Here is a 7,135-nt window from a genome sequence, read left to right as displayed (position 1 = left end):
CAAAATGAGACAGCGATCCCAATCCCATACACACTTGGCCAGCTCGCATCTAACGGTCAAAAAAAAAAAAAAAAAAAAATGGGGGAATAAAAAGTGGAGAGGAAAATGCACAAATGCAATGCTCTCTTTTTGTCCCCCAGATGGCGCAGCACTAAGCAATTAAAATGGCAGTCTCCAGTTGCTTTGCCTGCTAATTGCGACCGGCATCGAACTGCATCTATATAGCAGCTGCCACGCCCCTTTCCACCATCCATCCCCAGAAACTTCGCGGAAAACGGCGGAGTTTGGAGCCGCCTTTGTCTGGTAACTTTTCGCCGAATCGGTTCGAGCTGAATTCAATGTTCGCCGTTACTGAAATCTCAATCGATTATCGCTGCACTGCAAAATAATAGTTTCTGTTTGAAATTTTATTTTATTAGTATTTAATCCTTTATTTTAGTTCTCCCGCGATAAGTGAGAGGTTTGTTCATATTATTTATATGTTTAATTGCAATGTTATGGTACCTGTACTGCATGTACGGATTCGTCGCTTTATAAATAAAAAAAATAAATAAATAAAAAAAAAAATCCTTTATATTTTTATATATAATCATTTTTATATTTAATCCTTTAATATTCCTTCATATATTATATTGTAGTATTATTTTCTTGGGCAGTGCACACTTTCTCTGTATATACGAGTATGGTTTTCCCTGATTTCTTCCAGTGATGCACCCCCTAAATCACTCCACCCCCTTTCGAGATCCTCTTTCGCCAGTACTTCGCATTCGAAAAGCGTTTTCCAACACGGCTGGCCGCCCACTTGGGCGTCCCGTTTGGCTCGTGTTGGCAATTTTAGTTGTTGGGTTTTCCCAGCTCCTTTCTCATCGCTGAATCCGCCGTGACCTTGACCAAGAAAGTGCACGCGCCGCTTTTCCGAGCATGTAGCTGTGGGCCTGGGTGGGCGTGGCAGTTGCGTGAAGCGGCAACTTTTCATTACATAAGGCGACGGGACCTTCAAATTTTAGCAGGATGCTGTGGCAACTTTAGTTGACAAACTGCGGGTGCATTTGCCATTTGCCATTTGCGATTCTTCATATTTCCAGCCGAGTGTCAATAATTTGACGAGTACGTGGTTGGCTGTCACTCGACGTCCTCACGGTTTCGCTCCTCGCCCGACCGACTATAATTCAGTTTTTAGTCACTGAGCGACTTCAGATACTCCGCAACGCTGTAAGCTGCAATTTGATAAACGTGCCGACATTAATGCCGCCTGACATGAAAAGCCAGCCGCCGACTTGCTCAAGTTGGCGTAGAAATTGCTGCTTAAGCCGCCAAAGGAGGAAAATAAGGACACCATGCAACAATGGGGCACGGGAGAAAGGAGCGGAATAAGTGCAGTCAAAGGCGCGAACAGGAGACCCATTGTAGGACAACAGATATAACATCAAGGACACAGCGTGAACTCGGCATTATTGCATTTGCCGAAGAGCCATTCATGTGGGTTGGGTTTCAAAGTCTTCCAGCTTTATCCAGCGATTAACGAAAGCTCTAACCCTTACTTTCAGTTTTTTAATAGATAAACGAAAATAAAACCATATATATTTACTGCGAATTCAGATTTTATCTCTTTAAGATTACCTATCAGTTTGATCATATTAGCAGCTATAAAGAAAAGTAGTAATTTCCTCTGCACTTCATGTTTTACATTAAATGTAAGCACCGGACATCTTTTCCTAAAGCCCACTCGCTTAAGTAGTGGCAGCTGTGAAATTTCTCTGACGACTTTGAATTTAACCCATTAGATACCATAAAAGAAATCAATTTCGATCAAATATGCTCAAAATTGTTCGTAATTTGAAAGAAACCGATGCTCGCTGAGAGGCCGAAAACAGTTTCAATCTCGTGACAAGTCGAAACTATGTATCGTTTTGGAGTCAAGGGGGTACAACAATGTGTATTACAAGCAATTAGAGCATTCAGTTTTATGCGCCCATCATTTGGCACGGTGCATTTTGGCCACTTGCCTGTAATTTGGGGCTCTCGCTAGTTTACCGCTGATGACCCTAATTAAAAGCACAACCCGCACACAGAACCCAAATGAAATTTCCAGCCGGCTTTCGAGAACCGAGGTCTTTATGATCGGCGGCACAACTGCAATTTTGGCATCAGCATATGGGGCTTGGTTGCAAGTGGCGGCTATTGCCAGTTACAGTTAACATTATTAGGCTCTCAGCTCCACCAACAACTGTGCACGGGGAGAAACAAGTGGTGACTACAGACGGATTCAACTGATATACAATCTTTGCAAATTGGGAAGATTATATCATCTATAAACTATATCTATATTATAGAGTCTGGCTGAATAACATTTCTGCCACTGAATAAAATCAAACTAATCCTAGAAAATAGACAAATTCGATATTCATATTTTCTTTCTGTGCTTCCTTGGCTTCTTAATGACTTTAATAATCCTGTCACCGATCATTAAAAAATCTCCACGAACACACAAAAGAAATTCCATGGCAGCTTCAATCAAAATAAAGTACACGCTCTTCCTGCTCTGCCACTTGCAACGTGGCAACGTGGCAACGTGGCCCCTGGTTTTGACCAGGCCAAAAGCGAGGCAGAGCTGCAAAAGCGGGAGCTGCAGATCGGGACTCTCTTGTTCTCACGTGGTATTCAAATTCTAACAACATTTTAATGATAACCTCGGCGGACATTAAAACTCATTCAGCCGTAATAAACATTAATAACACTTTAATCCGTTGCACGGCAAGAGATGTGCGGTTTTCCTCATTTTTCGGCGCGGAATTGGCGACTTTCCTGCAGCTGTGCGCCTCGTGCTATCAAAATAATCAGCGGGGAAAGAGATGGCGAGAGAGGTGGCAAATAGAAAGGGAGGGGCTGAAGACAGGGACACACTCGAAAAAATTCAGATTTTACGAAGCTTACAAGTTGCAGTGAAGTTCGGAATCAACAAAAATCGTTTTACTTGGCCTGATTCAACATTAAATTCGAAATCTAATTTATTCTTATTTATTTAGGTATTTCCTAAAGTATTATGGGCAGTGTGCTGTGGCCGTCAGCTTGGAATAAATAATAGAGAAACTTGTTGCCGTTGTTACTGTTGCTGTTAGCTGGGCGCGTTGTAAGGCTATAAAAATGCATGTTTGCTAAATCAATGCAACAACTTGGGGGCATGGCAGCAGCAGCCGGAGCAGCCGGAGTCCAACTCCAAGTCGAAGCCGCAGCATCCGCATGAAGGCGTCCCACATGGACCAACCTTCCAACCAACCTGCCCACCTTTCGCCTGGCATCCTTTGAGGCGCTGCAACTGCAACTGCAACGCTGCTGCGGCTGCGGCTGCGGCTGTGTGCGATCTTGCCACTTACGTAGGCCGCGTGTGGCAGGTTGCCGTTGCATTTGCAGTCGATACGCCCTACACCGGATTCATGTGCCTTTGGCTTAGCTTACTCAGTCATCATTTCGAAAAAATACTTATTTAACTTTAACTTTAACATATAGGAATTTCCAATACTTGTGACTGATATATATACACACATAGTATATACAGTAAACTCTTTTTTAAACCATATTATCCTGTGTGTTATGAGCCATTAAAACATTACATTCGTGATTTGCTGAATTTGCTGAAATCGTGAGGCAAGAATTAAAGTAAATACTTGGAAGCCATGCTACTGAGGCCCCACTGTACTGCCCGTTTCTCGCTGCAATGGGCTCTGCCCCATACCAAGGTCTTTGAGCGGTTCTTGTTGCTGGTGTTGCTTTTGCTGGTGTGGCAAGATCATTTTGCTTCCTAGTTGCATGTGGCCCATGTAATTGTGTGCCCATATGTTGGTGCACGTTGCACGTGTGTGTGTGTGTGTGTGTGTGTGATAAGTGAGGGGGAGATCTGGATGGGTGGGTTGGTGGCAGGGTGGTGTTGAGCCACTCGGCCACTCGCTGTGAGTTGGCCTAGCTGTTGGTGGTTGCTGTTTGCTGGTTGCAGCCTGGCGGTTGGTCGTCGGTGGATCGCGGATTGGGGATTGGGGATTCAGAATGTCGCTGTCCCTTGACTGCGGATGGTATGCCAGGCTAATCGAATTTCCGAGGATGCATTCACTTTGTCATGACAGTTGGACAGGCAGGTTGAGGTCGAAGTGGTGGGATCCCACCAGAGCCAATTCCGTTGCATGGAGCGCAGGGTTGCGATCGCCGCAACCTGATGCTGCGAGTTGCAACCTAAAGATATGGGGAGTGCTGCGACAGAGTTCAAAATGAAGGCACATTCCTTGAAAAAATTGATTAAATTTAAGTACTGAAGTACCATGAATATTTTTTAAAATTTATTTGAACTTTTCATTTAATTTATGCATACTTTCTTTGCCTCCATACAATACATTATATTTTTACTCGCTTCCAATATTATATTTAAATGTTCTGAACCACCAGCTCTGCAGCAATTAACAAACCGGATTTAAGACTCGCATTAATCCGCTCAGGTTTTATGTGGCAAGTGCATTACCAGATCGTGGTTTAAGCTGTGGGCACCTTAGATGCCATTAGTATTATTGCATTTATCAGCCGAACATGTTGCCGTTGTTACGAGTCCTCTTTGCTCTTTCTATCTGTCTTCCCCGCCCCTCTCCCCGTCGAGCGATGTTGGCCAAATCGAGACCTAGGGTCGCAATTCTGGTTTCTGGCCAGATTCTGGCCAATGGGGATCGCACTCAAAAGGTTATGTGCAGGGCCGGGCTCTCAGCTAAAGTGTTTGCACTGCGTAATAAACATAGAATTCAATTTTCATTAAGATGTTGCCCGATCCCTTGCCGTTTACCGTTAGCTGGCCTTCCAGCCCCAGCCGATTTCTTTTTTCTAGGGCCTTTTCCTGGGACGAAAAGCGGGAAAGCGGGGGACGAGTATTTCAATAATGAATTCGAGATAAGCGCATTGGCTTCACTTGCCCCAGGTTGCCGCATGCCGCAACACTCGGGGAAATGCCTTAAAACAGCTAACGAAAAGTGAAGTACAACGATTCTTAAAGGAATACCTGGCGTATACTTAATATATTTGTGTAATTGTATGGGAATTGGGTAAATTTGTGAGCAATTAATATTTCTATTTAGCTTCTGTCTAAAATAGGTGTTTAAAATATATATATTTAATTATAGTTTTCTTTAATTATAGCTTGATTTTATTCAACTGATTTTATTGTTTTGTAAAATTCTCTGAAATTATATTTAAAAATTATATGAAAATGAAGTAAGCACGCGGATCTTGCAGTGCAGGGACGAGGATGTGGCATGGACAAACATTTGTTGTTAGAGGAATTTTCATTTTATATAAGAGGCAATCGCAGCGAACCGGACCAGCCCCGAAGGTTTTCGCATCCAGCTGGGGAAAAGCTCAGGCTGAGCTGCTCAAGTGCGCAATTTTCTCACATGGCAGTCGCTGCTGTTGTTGTAGTCCCATTCCCATTCCCGTTCCCGTTCCCATTCCCATTCCTATCCCCATTTCCAGTCGCAGTCAAGTTGTCCCTCCAAAAGTTGTAGATTTAAATGAACATGGCGCTGGCCAGCGGAGTGGACAGCCAGACACACATAGGCTAATATCCAGGCCCATGCGTGTTGATCCTCCGCTCCTCGCATCCTCGCATCTTCGCAGGTCTCGGGGGTCCAGCTGGAGTCCCTGATTCTGCAGTCGAAGAAAATGGGGAGCTGTAAGCCCCATTAAAATATCTGTGATTAAAAGGCAGGGAGCGAAGTTGCAACTCTAAGCAGTTAGTTTTAGATACAATTTCTTTAAATAAATTAAAGAGGTACTCCAAAATAGTTTGTTTATAGTTTAATAATTATAATTAATTTTTATATATATTATAATTATAATTATAATTATAATTTTATTATATATTTACGTGAGTATATGTACATACGGGCTGAATGTTTTTTCTGCACCCGCAATTTCTTACCGTGTACTGGTACCTTCCCCAAACACTGCGTCTCGATCCCGATTGCATTTTGGTTGCCTTTAGCTGACACAGTTGACGAACACGATGATCACCAGGCGAATGGGATGATGAAGATTAGAGTCGGCTGGCCGTTTCAGATTGCAGATGCATCCGCGAACTTATCTGCACCGAAAGCAATTTGGGTGAATGCACATTTTCCTATTATCTACTCGGGAAAGATATTATTTATTTAATTACCCATATCTACAGATTTAGGGACTTCTATTAGCTTTCCTTTAAATTCAACTTTTTCCACGAAAACAGGAAAGAAATATATTGTGCTTGTGTAAGAGAAGTGCAGCGAATATTTTCTGTGTGTAGAGCAAGTTTCTCGCTTTCCTGCGTTGTTGTTGCAAGTGCAGCGGCAATATTTAAATTGTTTTATACATCGTTGTGCTGTTAGATGGATTCGGCCCCCCACCCCGCCCCCCTCACTGACTGGGCCATTGGATGTCCTAATGCGTAGGGGATGCGGGGGGGTCGAGGGGAATCGAGGGGATAAGGATGGTGGCCCATTCGCTTCCTAGTTGGGCCGCAATTTGATTTTCTTCGGCCGTATACCTGCTTTAAATTTCCGTTTATGCCTTCTGAAGGCTTGTAAAATGTTAAATGAAATTAAAATTTATGGCCTGGCCAGCCGTCGATTGACGTTTGCACATGGCGCACAGCCAGTTGGCTTTTAGACGGCCGGTCGAAAAGCACTTGGCCAAGGAACTTCTGTTCTCGGCGATTATGAATCTTTGCCCCTCGCCTAACTGTTAACCAAATAAATGGTTTATTGGGCAATGATGGCGAAGGCTCTTGGAAATTGTTTATTTTAAAGTTTAAACGTTCAGTTATTTATTGCTATTGAAATGTTATGTATGAAATTAAGGCTGAGTCCAGCCTTCAGCTATAAAACAGACGTTCTTTTCTGGGTATTTAAGTTGGTTTAATTAAGTAATTCCGTGTATAGTTAATTTGCTGTTAATACGCTCTTGTCGAGATCCACTGACGAATAACTATGGAAAACAAATCGATTTTGCTCCACATTGTTAGGCACAGCTTGCAGTTGAAACATAAAGAAATATCGCCATTTTAAATTGATTTAAATCGCACAATTAAATGCCTTCCTAATCCGCCATTTGTACGCTGAATCTGGGCTAG

Source organism: Drosophila erecta, unplaced genomic scaffold, assembly GCF_003286155.1.
Source record: "Drosophila erecta strain 14021-0224.00,06,07 unplaced genomic scaffold, DereRS2 tig00000000-arrow-pilon, whole genome shotgun sequence".
NCBI lineage: Eukaryota > Metazoa > Arthropoda > Insecta > Diptera > Drosophilidae > Drosophila > Drosophila erecta.
Note: the sequence above shows the minus strand (reverse complement) of the source record.